This window comes from Strix aluco, chromosome 6, assembly GCF_031877795.1.
Source record: "Strix aluco isolate bStrAlu1 chromosome 6, bStrAlu1.hap1, whole genome shotgun sequence".
NCBI classification, from domain to species: Eukaryota; Metazoa; Chordata; class Aves; order Strigiformes; family Strigidae; genus Strix; species Strix aluco.
The window spans coordinates 4959973-4977556 of NC_133936.1; the positions used below are offsets into that span (position 1 = coordinate 4959973).

Below are 17584 nucleotides of genomic sequence, written 5' to 3' on the forward strand. Positions count from 1 at the left end.
GCTTGTGATTGAGAAAACAATACATTCTTCGGTCCTTCCATGCAAAGAAAATATCTCTGCTTTTTTTTTTTTTTTTTCATTTTCCTTCTTCTCTCACACTAACTGAATGTGGGTGGGAAACAGTAGAAACAGAAAGGGTCATGTTTGCTCCTCAAAATTTGAAGACGGTGTTTTTTTCCTTTGCCACAGATGCTCCGTGCTCATCAGTTGCCGTGTACTTCTGAGAGAGAAAAGAGAGAGAGAAATTGCCAATAACATTGGTAACCTTAAGTGTAGGCATGCATAAAAATTTGCTGAAAATTGGGTTGTGGTACATGTTCTTATTTTAGATTTGCCCTTGTTAACGTCTTTTTAATAAACAGGTGCATACACTTCCCCAAGCTGTCACTGTTGTTTACCCAGTCTGCACACTTTATAAATCTACTAATGGAATAGACCCAATCATCTTAAGGATCTGTGTTTTAATAAGCTGGAGTCTCAAAGTTTTCAGGAAAATACTTTCTGGTAATATAGTTCTGCTGAGTACAAGCTTCACAAGGTTTGCTTTTAAAGATAAAAAAATGTGACACCATTTCACTTCTAAGTTCAGCACAGCGTAATACAGAGTTTCATACATGCTTGACGTTAAGATTAGAGACCAAGTGGGATGGATAGAGGGAAAGGGAAATGAAAAGGTGTAATAAAGGTGGAAAATGCTTTTCTAGTGGAGTCTGAAATCAAGAGGATGCTCCCCACTGAGTGCCTGGATCACTGTGGTGTAGACTCCGGCTTACTTTCACTAGCTCAGCATCAGCCCCCCCCGAAAGTTTCATTCCTTTCTCCACCTCTTGACCCAGGGCAGAAGAGCCAGTCACGAGACAGGGGAGATACTATTTTTGATTCCTACCAAGTGGCGGAAGATTTTCAACCGAAATCTCCCAGGAGACTGTAGGAGCAGCTACAAAAGGCTGTCCTTGGAAATGGATTTTACATGGTGAATGTCGAAGGGATGGAGGAGCTTCCTCTCCATACTGCAGCCTTTCATTTGCAGCCCTCACAGGTCATTTAAAGAGTTACCCCAACTGTTGGACATTGCCACTCCCTCAAGACTGCTCAGGCGGACATGGTTGTGTTGATGCAATAACTATGTTGACTTAATTTAAGGTAGGTATTTCATGTTTGCAAAGAGCATAAGCTCTCTCCAGGCATTTCTTAGAAGGTCTAAATAAATACCTAACTTTCGTTCTGGATCCCATTAATGGGACCAAACATTTACTGCTGCAGGTCTCAGCTTTAAGGAGTACAGACCTCATTTATTGAGCCCATTCATGGTTCTTTGAGAGCAGCGGCTCTAAGAAAACTAATAGTTACATTCAATGCATTAGAGAGATTAATACGTTAGTGATTACTTTGCTACTGAAGTAGGTAAAAAAGTTAAAGGTATATAATTAACTGTCGTTTCATCTCATGAGCTTTTAGATTGCATCGCTGGAGATCAGTATTGTCCGATGGTAGATGGCAAACAGTAATTGCTGAAATTTCTTCTAAGTAATACCATGGGAGGCGTTTCTGCATTTCATTCTTCACTGAAGGTGTCAGTTCGATAGCCCCGGAGAATGTAACCTGTACTATTTGTCTCCAGAGAAGTTAGGGGAATGAATGAGTCTCACTCAAGTTACCACTGTTCTTCAGGGTTGGACAGGTAATTCCACGCTTCTGTGTTTCACCTTGCCATAGATACCATCAGCAGAGTAGCAATGGAGAAATGTCTACAACGCAGAAAACTCCTCGCTACATACTTGACTGAATAAGCTGATGTGCTAAACAAACTCTAACTATCCTATCCTAAGAGGAAAATCTCTAGCTTTCACCAACTTGGTATGCGCTCAAGTCTACGACCTACACGTGAGAAGTCAAATAACCCCGTATATATACCCAAAGCTCGCCAGCCCTGAGCAGGGTATTTTAACCTACAGATTCATACGACTTGATGTGGTTATGAGCTTCACAGTGCCTCATTAGGTACAGAACCCTTGAGCAGACTCTGTTCTGGCCTGAGTCACGGTGCTCCACAAGGAACTACGCCCAGGGTGCAGGCTTCATTGCTAGCATTATTCTTTCTGGGAAAAAGGCAAAAAAAGAAAAACCTTTACAGCAGCAAGACTGGGTGCCGGACAGATAGAGTGATTTGCCATGAAAAAAGTTAGAGGGGCTCATTAGAGGCAAAGTTATTAGGCCAAGCAAACAGTTAATCCCTGTCACACAGAGGTAACAGAGTTGCCAGCCTTGAACTCTAAATTAAAGGCACTCTCTGAGCACCAGAGAAGTGACTCTTTTTTGCAGCTTCCTCAGTACCATCCGTCTACCATAATGCTGTGGTCTTTTTCTTTCTTTAAATTCTGGGCTCCAACTAATTACTGGCAGGAAGTGCCTATTTTTATGCCATTAGTATGCAAATGAGTGAGAAGTAGAAAAATATTCTAAAGGAACTGTTACAATATCTGTCCACAGATTACTGGCCAATTAGAACATGGGATTAGGGCTGCGGGACCCCAAAAGAGTATGGCCAAAGTCTTTCTGCTTGGGTGCCTCAAGTGTAATTTCAATGGGAACTGTATATACATGGTCCTTTTCCTCAAAAAAAGGAAAAAAAAAGTTCAAGCCTAAATTGCCTGCTTACAAATGAGCACTTCTGCGCTTGAAAAATGAATGCCTTCACTTCCTCGCCTCAATTTTTCTATCCATAAATTGGGGATAAAACATCCTGTTTGTCTGTGTTCCAGCACACGCCGGGGGCAAATTATTCAGCAGAACTGAAGGTCTCCTCATCTCTCACCCTGTCTGACAATGTCTGAAAGACAAAATCTTATATGTATAAAGTTATTTATAATGTGAGTGATGAATATTAAAAGATTTTCAGGTCTTACCACCTCTGTAGGTAAAAAAATAACAGGAAAAACTGTCTGCCTTGTGACATTGGCATTTCCATAGCTTGATAGTATCAGGAATTCAGAGATGCAGGAGAGTGGAAAACTTATCAGAAAACAACTTTGCTAGGCTTTTTGAACCTAGAAAATTGTGAAATAAAATGCTGTATTATCCTAAGGGTATTTCTCATGCAAATCAGCCTTCTCGTCACTCTTTCATAATCACCGATTAGCCAGAGTAGGAAAAAATACATAATTCCTCAAGTTACTGGTCTTGTTGCTTCTCACAGCTGTAGTCTTTGGAAATTTTGCTTTATCACTCCACTAGATATTAGTCATTTTGGCTTCCTATTAAAAAAAAAAAAAGTTTATGTCTACATACCAAAGATAACACCACGCTAAACTGAGTCAGCATGGCAAACATTCCTCCTCTGAAAAGTTTTGCAGAAGAGGTTTGTTATTTGCTGCGGCTGAGGAAGAGGGTTCCCAAGCCGGGCTGTAACACCAACACCTGCCCAGCCTCTCCCAGGAGTTACACCACCTGAAAAGGCTTAATTTATCAGGGAAAAAACACACACCTCCTACTCGTATACAGCCGATAACAGCCTTGTTTTTTTTTTTTTTTCTCCTTTCATCCGCTTCTCTGAGGAAAACATCTTTGTATTTTATTTTTTTAATGAGCCCACCTGGTGTATAGTTCGTTGCTAGTTATTCCTCCCACCCATCCCTACTCCCCAAACTCTTTTCGGTGGCCTCATCGCTTGCTCTGCAGTCACCGCTGCGAAGCGGCTTGTTTCTCCGCTCAATTTTCCTTCTTTTTTATTCCTCGGAGGGCGGGCGACCTCCCTCAGGCCCGGCGGACAGGCCTTCCCCGGGCCCAGCCGGTGCCGCGGCGGAGCTGTCCCCGCAGAAAGGGCGACGGGCGGGCCCGGGCCCCTCGCCCCGCGGGCAGGGTGGGTCTGGCCGGGCTCCGGGGCGAGCGGTCCCCGGCCCGGGGCGGCGGGCGGAGGAAGGAGGGGGCCCGGCTGGCGGCGGGGGGAGGCTGGCTCTGCTGCGCGCCGAGGGGAGGGAGGGGCCGGGACGCCGCCGCGTCGGTGCCGACGGTCTCCAGGCGGGAGTGAGGAGGAGGAGGAGGAGGAGGTGAGCTCCCTCTGGGTGGGGTAAGGAGCGGGGCCGCCCGAGCCAGGCAGGAGGGAGGGAAGGGGTCAGCGCGGAGCGGCGGGGCGGGCGCTCGGCGCGGGGCCGGCCGAGGAGGACGCGGGTGAGGGCCGGCGGTGGCCGGCTGCTCCGCGGGAGGAGGAGGGGGGCCGGGCCCGGCCCGGCCCGGCGAGCTCCGCTCGGCGCGGGGGGGTGGAGGCGAGGGGAGCCGGCTCCCCGCCGCCGGGCGCGGGGCTGAGCGCTCCGCCTGACGTGGCTCCCCGGCACCTGCGGCGCGGGAGGCGCTGTCGGGGACACCCGTCGCCCCGGCCCCCCCCTCCCCTAAGATGGCTCCGCGGGCCTGGCCGCGGCCTCCGGAGGGCTGAGGGGGGGGGGGGGGGCGCAGCGGAGGGGGGAGAGACGCGCGGCCCCGGCGGCGGCCTCTGGAGCGGGGCAGCCACCCGGCCGTGCGGCGGCCCCCGCGGGAAGCGGCCGTTCCCCGGGGAGCGGTGGTGGCGGAGCGGCCGCTGCCGGCACGGGGTGCCGCCTCCCCGGCGGCCCTAACATGGCTGCCCGCGCTTCGGCCCCGCGGAGCCGGGGCCCGGAGGGGCGGGCAGGGCCTGCCGCCAGCCGCCGGCCCCTTCCCGCTGGGCGGGACGCGGGGCTGGAGGGCCCGGGGCAGCCGGGGAAGGCAGCGCGGCCTGGCCGGGCCTGGCTTCCCTAAGCCCAGCTTGGGGCAGGTGGCTGCGGGGGGGCCGCCGGCGGCGGGACGTGCCCTGCCCGCCAGGCCTCGGGCCGACCCCGGCCCCGCCGCAGCCCCCCTGGGTCCCTGAGCGTCTAAAATACCGATGTGGGGGTTATTTTCCAAAGACACTCTTATTTTTCTTCTAAAATACAGGCTCTGCGGGGCAGGGACCGCTTTTCGTAAGCAATTACAAAGTGAGCTGCAAAATTGGACCCCAATTTCACTTGCAAGTGTCACTATACCACGGTTAAAACGTTAATATGTATAAATAGTTCTGCTGATAAAACCGTCAGGAAAAATTGTAACCTTTGTGGTGACGTAGTGTCATGCTTCATAGAGCAAGGAAAAACACAAACTTCAATTTTGCGAAATGTGTAGATTTAAGGATTTTGTTTTTATTATTTTAAGCTAAAAATGCCATGTGACAGAACACTTCATAGCAGAGGAGCTGCCTAAATATACTTTGCAAACGAATCCCAACTTTAGGAAAGTGTGTCTCAGATGAATGAGACTTGGCAGGTCTGCACAAATCTTTTAACACATGACTGTGTGATGATTGGAGTAGCAGACTGGAGGAAAGAAACCATTTGAGGTGCAAATGCATGCACTTTTTTTAAGAAGCGGGGGAAAGAGTTTGAAGCTTACTTTGTGGTAGGGTTTTCTGGTTGATGAGAAGTGGGTGCGTATTACCATCATTCAGAGTTTAGCCCAATAGTCAGGTAAAGATGAGTAGCAGATTTTAGTGTGGCTTATAACAGTGGTTTGGCATAATTAAATAGAGCTATTTTATTGGACTCTATTAACCTGGTTAACCTTAAATCTTAACCATGACAGGGTTTTCATGTAAAGAGCCTCCATACAAAGTACAATATTGAATTTTAATTGGAGCTTTCAAGACCTAATGTAAAGTGTATTCTTCTTGCTTCACCTCTTTTCTTTTTTTTTTTTTTTTGTCTTCTTGGAAGTCCAGGCATAGTGAAATACATTGGTAGAATACTTTCTGACATAAGTTTAAATGCTACGAATCCAGATCGCGGAACTCAATTTAGGGCAGGATTTTTTTAATACAGAGCTGTCTTTCTTTGGATCTAGTATGCCTACCACATGTAAAAAGGTGAGGACCATTCTCAGTATTGCGGTACCTTGGTCTTTACAAACCTTTCTGTACAATTTCCCCAGCTAATTATTAGCTGGCCGATTGACAGTGATGATAGAACCTAGGAAGCCCACTGTGCAGCTCAAGGTGTTGGTACTTCACAAACACAGTCCGAAATTCCTCCCCCCCACTGATAAACACAAGAGTTTGAGTTCTTGTGCAGTAATATTGTTACGACTACTGTCAGTTACTGCACTTGGAGTAGTGCAGTAAAGCCCTGTGAAGGCAAGAACAGCACATAGTGGATTGGTCTTGTCCCACAGAGTTTTGCCTGAATGAGGGAAGGTGTTTGGCACACGAGTCCCTAATACAATACCAGCAAACATCTCCTGAATTTCACTGGCTTGGGATTTGCCATGAGTTACAAACACCTGTTAATTAACCTGTGTGGATCGCTCTCCTGCGTTAGGATCAGTACTGAGTGTGACTGGTACTGTTGCAAAAGTCATGCCCGCAGCTTGCAGAGTGCCTGTGGTGCAGCTGAAACGTGTCACTTTTGCTGCTAAGTCACTTAGACTCTAATGTAAAAGTTATACAACTTCCTTAATGTTGTTTTAAAACTAAAATATAGACATATTTTAAAGACCTGTTTGGCTGGAGGCCCGTTTTAGAGTGGCCGGCAAAAGTAATAAACTATCCTCAAACATTTCTGCTCAATAAAATTTGAGAATATGAAAACAAAAAATTCCTGGTTTAGCTTTTCATAAATGTTTTCTCCACCTTACAAGTGCAGCATTTGACGTTGCGCGTAGCTCAAAGATGAGCCAACATGCCTTGAGCGTTTGAGACCTCTGACCCAATCTACAACAAGGACTTTTGTTATTTTCTGTTTCGATCAGAGCAGTGAAGGTTTATGGTCTCTGACCAATATTCTGCACTGGTGAAAATTTCTAGATTGACGTTTTTATCATCAAAACAGCACTTTACTGGTGTACTTTCTTTCACTCAGGGCTCCTGGAGTAAACTGCTTGGGCAAAAACTGAATGGCTGTTGTAAGCTGTGATCACACCAAGCACTTCCTGATGTAGAGAAGGCCAGTACTTTTAAAAGCATTTGCTGTATTTAAATTCCTTACTGTTGTGTGCCCAGCTGAAATATAACTTATAAAAAAGAATTAAAGTCTGTATATTTCATTGTTGGGCTTCACAAGATCAGAATATGTTTATATTATAGTTATAGTTCAGGTTGGGAAAGTCATTGAGATAAGGCATTTCTCCTGCAGCTGTTGGTGAGCAAATATTTAACGCGGAATATTCTCTTGTATTAGCTCTTGCAGTTGCAGAGAGGAAGTCTTGCCTAAAGACTTGAGATCTTGGTTAAATAATTGAGTTAAAGAGCTTCTGTTTCTACATAAATTGAGTCCTAAAATATGTGCTCAGAAGAAACATACATAACATATACATTCCTGTGTGAACAGAATTGTGTTCTGTTGTAAGGAAATAACACTGAAAATATATTTTAAAGTTCTGTTTTTAGTGATATTGGTATAAATAACAGGACCTTAATGTTGACTGCTCTATTTGAGGGCTTCTGTGTACTGCTGCTTGAGGCATAAGCTATTGTCTAGTGGGAGTAGTAACAAAACTAAGGCAAGTGATTTGCTGACTTCAGTGGAGTGAGCATCCTACTGTCTGGGACTCGTTGTATAACTTACTAATATTGCTAATTTAAAAAAAAATATACAAGAGTGGAGAACAAGCTCTAAATATACATGCGAGGCTGTTAGGAACCCATGTGGCAGGCATTTTAGAAATACATTGGCTACTGTGGGTTTTTTTTTTCCATTTGTATGTGAGAAACGTTCTCTACCAAGTTTGTAAAGCAGGAAAATCATCTTAATCTTTGGTGGCAGAATTGTTAATGAGGGGCTCTAGAGAGCCTGCCTTCCTCTGCCCCCAGCCATCAGTAAGCGGTGCAGTTAGCAGTGGTGAAGCAGTGCCTTAGTGCTGTAAGGACACATACCCCAGTGTGAATTTCACTTCTGAATAGATATATATCAAAGTATGTCTTAAATGTACACCTTAGCTAGCCATATTGCTGCACATCAGATGTGAAAGTAAAAATAAATGTGTGAAGCACCAGACAGTATGAAATCTAAATCTGAAAACCATGTCTCCAAACAGTCTATTATCCCAAATTCTGGACCCCATATATATGTATATATGGGAGCATATATATATATATGTTTTATTTCTGATCCACAGAATTTCCTGTAGGCAAGAAATCAAAGATCTTTTCAAGTTATAAATGACAAGTAGGGAAGCCAATACTTCAGATTGCTGGTATTTTGGGTATGAGTAGCTCTTTGATGTCCAAATGAAAACTGGAGGAATGTCTAAAATTAATAATGAAATATGTAAAATTAATGATGAAATGCAGAACTTGGAGGAAAGCAGGCAAGTCCATGCACTACGTGTGGTTTGTTTTTTTCCTCCAACTAATTATTTCTTAGGCACAGAAAGAACAGAAACAGTTGAGACACATAAATCCCAAAGTAAGTTAGTGCTGTATAAGCAACTTCGATTTAGATATTTGCGTGTGTGTAGGTTTACATATAACCAACATATGTGCAAAATTTAGTACATATGTGATTAGCGGAAGTTTTGTCGTTGGCACTTCGGATGCAACTGGATTTAATATCATCTTCATACCTTAATTTTGTTGAATTGTAGTTTTGCTGAATTGTTATTAAAAAATTGTTGAAAAAATTTATGTTAGGTTGACAAAAAAAAAAAGAGGATTTTAATTGGTTTTACACCTGAAAGCATCTTTATGTGTTATGTCTGTACAACAGCACGATCAGTGTGGCTTCTCATGCTGTTTTCCAGTTTTGTTCCAAGGTTCTTTTTGGGCAGTCAGATGCCATGTTTGTGCCACAGGTTGTCTGTGCTAATGCCATAAATACTGTGGGAATGTTTTCTTCTTAGCCGTACAACAGTGGTCCTTAGGTTACTTTGACCGTGCTCTGGCAACAGAAAAGTTGTGGTGATCATGGGCCTGATGAATAAAATACTATCCAGAGTGCAATATTTCTGTCACTGTCATTATTAGAAGCTGTTATTGAGCGGGAAAAAAAACCCCAACACCACTTAAATTCACGCATAAGTAGTTGGATTCAGTTTTAATACGATGTGGTCTTTTATTCCTTCTCTGGGATGGAAGATTTACTGAATTGATGTTCCATAATGGGCATTACTCACTCTGGCAGAATTCAGTGGTCAAGTGTGTTGGAATGAAGGATGAAGACCTCGCTGTTGCCATTTGGTATTTTTCTCAATCTGAAAAGACAAAAAGAAAGTTTCTCCTTCAGAGAACTGAGGTTTTTGGTTCGTCTTCCTAAAGCCGAAGGAAACGTACGAAATAGAAACAGAACTGTTACAAAGCCATTATGTAGAAGAACTTCCAGAGTATCACAGAACTTTTGTGCATGCAAGAGTAAATGTTTGGGAATGCTGAAAACTCAGAATGGAGTGATTAGCTAGAGCAATGATGGCATGTGGCTGTAGTGGCAGAATATTTGAGAGGAAGAACAGTGAAGATAGCTCCATTTCTAGGAACAACTCTTAGAAAAATATCACCCTTTTCCTGTTCTTTCTTATCAGATTGGTTTGAGAAGAAAAAAAAAGCCTCAGAGTTGTGTGTTAATGACATAATCGTGGATTATTTGACAATGTAGATCTTGATTCTGTTTTCATAGTGCTTTATTTACCAGGTGACACCTTTGTAAATAAAACAGGGATGAAGTCCATGTTGTGTTGTGAAAACAAGGTGTTTTTTATAAGTGTCTTGCCTGGTGCATATAATTAAACAAGTGCTTCCTCAGAAGCACCGTAATTTCCATAATTTGAAAACTAAAATCTTAACTGAAGTACAGATCCTCATTTCATCTGATGCTCATTGTCATATTTCCTATATATCTTTCTGCTTTGATATTTACTTTACATACAAATATTCCAGAAAACAGAAATTCCACAGTAATTGAACATACTGCATCTTCTATATTCCAGTTATTTTCGAGGTTTACGCAAGGAATATGCTGTAAGATGACTTTGCAGAGTATTCTGTGAACTTCTGTGTTTTGTGATTTCCCAGGTGAAAGTTTTGCAGTTCACCTTGTCTGTCTACTGGGTTGCAGTTTAATGCAGTAAGTTTCTGAGTATAACTTTTGTGGTTTGAGATAAAGTTCTTCAAATAAACAGTAACATCTTGTTGGCTTTAGAGAATAATTTCTTGTCCTGATCTTGCTTTAAGAAAACTTTAACAAGAAATAAGCTTTTGTTATCATTTAAGTCAGTTTTCTTTTTTGTTGTGGTTTCAATCTAAAGGCAGGATTTATGGAAATGACTGAGGGTGGTGCTGGCCTAATTATTCATTATTTCTGGCAAGGCGTAAAAAATTGGTCGTTCTTGTGCCTAAAACTAATAGCATGCTTTGTATTTAATCTGTAGGTCTTTTGTAAAACAAATGGTTGTGCTAATAAGTGCAAAATATACACATTTAAATTTCTTACAGTATTATTTGACATGCTGTTCCAGGGAGCTATTTAGGTTTTTCGTTGATAGTTAAATATACTAAGGTAGGCTGTCTCTCCCTGGAAAGATGTGTATTTTTATATATCCTTTAAAAACCAGCATATCTTTAAAAGAAATAGTAGTAGCTGATCTGGAACTTGCAGTAGCAATCTTGGAATTGAATATGGCTTTTCTGTTAGTGTCTATTCAAGGATTAAATACAAAACAGTGCTTTATAAAAGTACTAATACCTATTACAAGTTTTTGCAAAGAGTTTTAGGATTATCCATGTGATATGTTCACTGTTGGGCTGAGTGGTGTTTCTTGCGGGGCTTTTTTTTGTTGGCCTTGTTGAGATGAATTGCCAGTAATTGGTATTTCACCCAGAAGCGACCCAGGTGATTTACGGAATTCCACCACCTTCAGCAGCCCAGTGCATGTGGAATGTCTTTCCTAATCAGGCTTAAGAGAGGAGAGGCATTCAGCACAGTAATGATTGAAAACCTGCCGTCTAAAAAAAAAAAAAAAAAAAAATCAGCAGGGGCATGTGACACGAATGCTCCTTGGTGCCTTTGCCCTCTCGTTGTGAGCCCCCAGCTTATGCCGCGCTTAGACAACCCTAACGACCACAGGACGCTGCTAAAGCAGAAAGCTGCTTTGCATGTGCCTCTTTATGAATCTGTTTCATGATTAAACTTTTAAAAGTCACAACCCCCAACATGCAACTGCAGTTTCATGGTAGCTGTGACATTATTTTACTATTCATGCTGTGAATTTCATTCTATAGTAAAATGAATATTATATTGGCCTTTTAAGTTGGTTGTCAGTGGAGAATAGGGAAGCTACACTTACAGCATCTGTATGCAATCTTGGCGACAAGTAGGACCCTCTGGAAAGCTGTTACTGTTGGGGCAGAACTAATCATTCCATGTGAAATTATATAAGGAGAATTAGCTCTGACTCTACCTCATTTCCTTTCATACCGCTGTGAAAATAAGCTTAGACACGTCAAACCTTCCATCCTTATTTCTCTAAGTACTTTATTAAATACTTCTTTTTATTAAGGCTTATTTATTGTAGGTGCTAGAAACAAAAATAACTACCTGTATTTCTAGGTACTAACGGGATGTGCGTCCTTGCCCAGTTTGGCAGTTTCGATTTCCTTCTCGGGACTGGATTCCGGGGATCGGTTGCTGTTGCCTTTTCTGTACTCTGACTTTATTTCCCCGGTGGATCATTCAGAGTACTTCATATTTAAGGTAGCATGCTTGATGTGATAGAAAATTGTCAATCACAGACTGCCTTGGCTATTTAGAAAAAAGAGATATCAAAAGCCTGCTTGGAGCTCTAAGGAGCAGTCAAGTCACCTGCTGATTTGCCTGGCAGGAGCCTAAACTCATACAGCCTTTAGGTTTAGAAAAGAAAACTCAGATCTCTGGAGGTCATCCACTCTACATGGAGGCCCTGTACTGTATGCATGAGCATATAGTGTTCATTGTAAAGCCAGATAGGTGCATACAGATGGTTTCTGACATGCTCATCTTACCAGGTCTTAAAAACAATCAGTGAAGATTTGTGTAACCCCTCCATAACCTAATCTGTTGTTTAACTATCCCTAGAGGTAGCATATTTCCTCTAATACTATTCTAATTTTTTTCCTAACCTGTTAAGCTTCTCGGTTTGTTTTGCTGTTTTTTTTCTGCTGTGGATATTGCAGTAGTGGGACATGATAATAATTTTTCTAACTGCTGCTAACCTGTTTTGAAGCCTGCGCCCTCTTTCTTTACTGACCTTTTTTCTGTACTCAATAAGTCCGTTTCCCTTTAACTTTCCCTGATTGCTTAGGTTTTCTTCTGAGCTTTTCTCGGTTTCCTACATCTGTGTATCCAGACCTGAATGTAATGTACAACCTTAGTCAGTCAGCATCAGTGATGAATTGAATAAATCTTACCATCTTTTGCATATGATGCTCCTGTTAATACAATTTCAAATTAATTTTTCACTTTTTGCCTTCAACTCAGTATTAAAACTCCAGTTTCAGTTCTGTTAATCACTTAGTCCTACTTTTTTCAATTCTGACTCTGCTTCTCAGAATGCTTGCAGCCCTTCACAGGTAACTGCAAAATTTTGCAACTATATTGTTCATCATCCAAGCAATAAATGAAAACATTAAATAATCCTGCACTGAAAATGCTGTCTGCATTATGATGTGAGGGCCAAGAGGTTGGAGCCCTGCAACCTGTACCTTGATGCAGACCTGACCTTTGGAGTTGCAGAATGGCTCGGACCCCTTCGTTGTCTTTGGGGCTGTTTGCTGGGGAATGTTGTGTGCTGGGGAACCTGGACAAATTAAGTCAAACATATTGTAGCTATAGGTGTTTAGGGAGGGAATCTTTAGTGAGATAAAGAAAAAAAACTTGGAGAACGTTTACATGGATCTGCACACCTGGGTTGATGGTGGTTCAGTTCCTTGGAGTGGTGTGTAAAAATCACCTGTAATTAATTGGATAAATATGTGTGCGCATGTTTCTGTGTCTGAGTAACTTGAGATGAATCTATACACAAGAGGTCATTCTTCATGGCTGCTAGATCAAGACTTAAAAAAAAAAATCTTTGATCAAGCAGATCTCAGTATTTGAAGTAAGTTATTTTGTGAATCATGTAGACAAGGGAGGAGGGGAAGAAGGGGTATGTCTGCTTCAAAACCTCTTCTTTCATGCTATTTGCTTGAAATATAATCTGCAGGTGTTTTTCTTTTATGTTAGTGTTTTAGTATACCTGATGTGATCAGAAACACTTTTTATTTTATCCCCTGCACTGGCCTTTCCAAAAAACGAAGCAACTAAGAGATGCTGCTAGGGAGTTGGAAAGTAGCAAGGACAGTGCCTTACAGTTAAGGCAGATGTGATTGCAACATCTGTGCCAAGGAAAGCTGCAGTCTGATCTGCCTTCTGTCTTCAGGATTTCTGGGATTCCAGAAGGAGAAGTGGTGCAGATAAGACATGTCCTTTGAGGTTTTGAAATGCTTCTGCTTAGATTGCAAAGCTCTTCCCCATTAGGCCCGCAGGAAGCACGTCTCCTATAGCGCAGCCAAATTGGTATCATTATTAAATATTTCTTCGCAGACTCTCCAGTGGTAACTCTTCTCCGTGGTGGTGTTATTTGGGAAGAAGAGCCTCTGTGCATAGCACTTTCTGACTTGGAAGCTGTGATGGGATCCAAAGAACAGTTTATAGAGGGTTTTTCACCTTTTTCCTTAAATTGAGCTTTCCAGTGCTAAAACTTGGGACTTCTAGCTCGGAATCTTCATTAGAACACAATCTAGACTAATAGGAAGGAAAATCCCAAAGCCTTGCCATCAGACAAATTAAAATTCATTTTCTTTAATGATTCTCCCCTTTGCCAGCTGTGTTCTTGCACAGTCGGTCTTTGCCCTTGGTTTCTTCTCCGTACAGCAACTGTGTTGGTTTCTATGTGGCGTGAAATTCTGCGTATTCCTCTCTGAGTTGTTAAGAAAACTCTACCCTTTTCCATCATCTCTGAGCAGCAGTCATACGTCTACTTTCTGATCTCAGGACTCTCCTGCTTACGTCGGGGCTCCCTGCTTGCTGTGCTTCTGCTTCACCTCTGCTGTTGCGCCCTGCTCTCGAAGGCTGTGCCAGGTGAGATGTGCTTGCTTTTCTTTCCCCTTTCAGGAGAGCTCCTCTGGCCCCTGCTTCAGCCTGTGGGAAGAGGCGAGCCGGTGGCCTTCCTCTGCTCCAGCTGTAACGTTTTTGAAAGGACTTCACTTAACACAGTGCACGGCAGGCAAAGCAGGTATGCTCTGTGGGGGTTCGACAGAAAACATACCTCAGCAATGGAAAAATGCACTGCTGTAAGTTCACAAATACGTTCTGCAGAAGAAGCAGCCTGTGAGTAATACATTAAAAGAGGAACTGGGTGAAACATGAAGACAACCTCCAAACGAGAAAAGCAGGTGTTTTGCATTATTTCCTCTGTGCTTGGTTTTTATGTTGGTGTCATCATAACAGTACATGACAAATGAATATGCTTTTCTCTCAGTGATGTTTAAAATTTGATTACCTGAATATTTATGTTGTTCAGTACTCAGAAATACTTGAAGAGTTTTATTCTTCACTGGATTGTATATAGAGTAATTTTGGAAGTTGAACAGTATATTTCATGGCAGACTATCCTAAAATAAGTTCTTAATCGTTTGGATGTATTAATATTACATTTAAAAACATAAACTTTGAAAATGTAGTTATTAAATTCTGTTCTGTTTTGTAGCATTAATTACGCAATTTGAAATTCTCAGATTCATTTAAAGGTAGGGCTTTTTATTTGTATGTAGCTGTTGAAATAAATTACCAGTACAAGAAAACATTCTACTAATAAACGAGGGATGCCTGGAGTTGGCTCTACTAACTGAGACAATTTAATTCATCCATCATCAGGGATGATGTTTCTTAGCAACACAAAGTATTTTCACCCAGGGCGCTTTGAGGAACTTTCACATTTTTCTTCAAATACAGCCTTGGTAGTACTTTATACGACCTGAAGTTCGTCCATCTGTCCTGAAGCTCCCAATACTTTCCCATTCCATCCAATGATCGAATGATCTGATATACGTTTTTTTCAGCTTAATAATACACAAGTTGACTAGAGAATAATTTCGCATGTCAGATTTTCCAAAGGGTTCTGGGAAATTATTTGTTGCTCTGTATAGCAAAGCTAAAAGTTATTGAAAATGTGTTACAGTTTCATAATAAAACAGATAAGAAAAGTATTGGCTTGGGAGCTAACTAAATGCTTTCTGATAGCCATAGCCTCAAGGGAGATACTTGGATCATTTGTAATAAAGGGATATCTTTGATATCTTTTGGTGAATTGACTACTATTCTGTTTAGATCATAATTTATGGAAAAACTGGCTGCATACACGATGTTACATTATCAAATTGTTTGGGTGTAAGAATTGCCTTAATGGATGACCAGGATTTACAGTGTTTATTCTTTTGATGCCCCCTCTATGAAATCAGAAGCAGCTGTTGATACATTAAGACTCTACCTTTATTTCTTGCTTTCCATTTTTTTAACACGTGTGAAGCTGGTTTGATCAGCCTAGCTACAGCCCAGAGTTGCTGGGTAGATTTGACTTGCTTAAGGAACCTCTTCAGGTATATAACAAGTGCTACTCAGTACTGAGAGCAAACATCTTCCAAATGTAATGTATTATTTTGCTTTGAGAAATAATATATTTTTAAAATTTTTGGTAAACTGCTCTGAAAACTTCTGTAATTCTGTTACGTGAATAGTGACTAAGCCTCTGCTTCTATCTTGCTTTGAGAGGAAAAGTTTTAGTGGTTTTAGGATGAAAACTTCTTTATAAGCAGTGTGTAGTGGTAAGTGTTTGAAAAATGTTGCGATAAGTTAACTATTACTCAGCTTATTTCACAAAGAAGGTGTACAGAAACCATTTTAAATAGTGGGAAAGCAAATTACAGAAATACTGGGTTGATTCTTCCTCATAGTTCAAAAAAAAAATCCTGTGTTGCAGCTCATGTCATCTTAGCTTTATTTTACTGAGGTTTTGTACATGCAAGTAAAGTCTTTGTACATATACATATATGCAAAAAAACGAATCGGAAGAATTAGTGGAATGTTGTTATATGCAGGTTTTATTGATGGTGTTTTAGACTGTATGTGGTGTTAGTGCACGAGGGAGTATTTAGGGAGTCCTGAGAGTTGCCAGCAAAGTCCGTGCTTGCTTTGTCATTTAACTGGATGCTTTTGGTAAGGATGACATCTCACAAGTGAGCCTTGCTAGTAATTCCTGTATGATTTCAAGCTAAATGGCTCTGGATTCCTAGATGGCTTTTCTAGTTCTGGGACACTAATTGCATGTCCAAGCTTGGACATCGTGTTTGAGATCATTTTTGTTGCAGCGTAGGCGTTTCATACCCTGCTATTGGTGTCCAGCATCTTGCAAGATCTCCAGGTGTTTCCTAGAGTCCTTTGAAGAGTCACCTAAATTGGAAGCTTCTGTTATGCCACAGCAAATGGTATCTGAAGAAAGAAGAAGAGAAAAAATCTTAGCAAAGGGCTTTGCTAGCAACAGGGGCTTTAGCCTTTAAAGTATCAAGTCTTTGAAAACAGCAGCAGTCACTTATGTCTGGTGTTGCCCTACCTGTAAGTTTGAACTACGGCGGCTTGCAGAAAGGTCAGGACTCCATCAGCTTTTGCTCCTGCAAGACTTTGTTGCATGTGGTGACAGTGTATCTACATTTTCACCTCTGCCTTAGCATCCTGCGATTGTCTGGGAAGCTCCGGAATCAGTTGTAGGTTCTCCTTGCCCTTTCAGGTGCTGTGCAGAAAATTCGTTGCTCATAGGAGTAGGCAGGGTTTGCAGTCGTGATGGTTCCTCAAGGTAGTTGCAGTCAGATGTCGTGGACATTTGTTGAAGGCTGGTGTTTACACTGCACTAAAATAATGTACCTGTGGTCACATCGTAGCCTGTATTTGTTCTGTAATGCTGTGTGTGTAAAGACTGACTTCAAAGCTGTTAATATATTTTTCAAAAAGTCAAATTTAAAAGATTTTTAAATACTGAAATCTCTTCATAATTGAGACTTTATTTTTCCAACTGTAAAACCTGTGTCTAAATTTACAGAACTTACAAAGACTGCCACAGGCAAGTATGCGCAACCTGTTTAATAAGAAACCGAGCCTCCCAAATACTCTCCAGAAATTAGTCTAAAATTCATGTTTCTAACTTGTTCAAGACACTGGATCTTAAAGCCATTTAACACATGTTGGCAATATCCAGTTCCAGGTATAAGAACAGTTTAATTTTGGGGAAGGCTTTATTTGGGGTAGAGAAATGAAGAACTTCTTAGGAGTCACAAGCAAAATACATCTCTGCTGTGAAGTACTGGAAGCAGTGCTGGTGGAGATGCATCAGAGGAGGGAAGGCTTTAATAATTTCACCTTACTTGGGCACTTTATATAGTGGAATGATTACTTAAGGTAGGCCCATGATGACAAAATATCACCTGAGTGCTGTGCTAAAGACAAAATTCACTACCAAATGTTACGCTTAAAGCACAGCCCCTCCAGCCTGACCGAAG

General features: G+C 41.9%; 1 protein-coding gene across 6 annotated transcripts in view; it reads left to right on the forward strand.

The window, feature by feature from the left end:
• Positions 1-3637: 3637 nt before the first annotated feature.
• The window catches only part of GTDC1 (glycosyltransferase like domain containing 1), a 213391-nt gene continuing 199444 nt past the window's right edge, over positions 3638-17584 (forward strand). The window contains exons 1-2 of one of the 6 annotated variants that reach the window (XM_074828529.1): positions 3983-4046; positions 14151-14271. The gene's annotated coding sequence lies outside the window, so the exon portion shown is untranslated. Of the gene's footprint in view, positions 4047-11660; positions 11715-14150; positions 14272-17584 lie in introns of those variants that run through there. The other 5 variants (XM_074828532.1, XM_074828530.1, XM_074828543.1 and 2 more) reach the window with 5 other exon arrangements.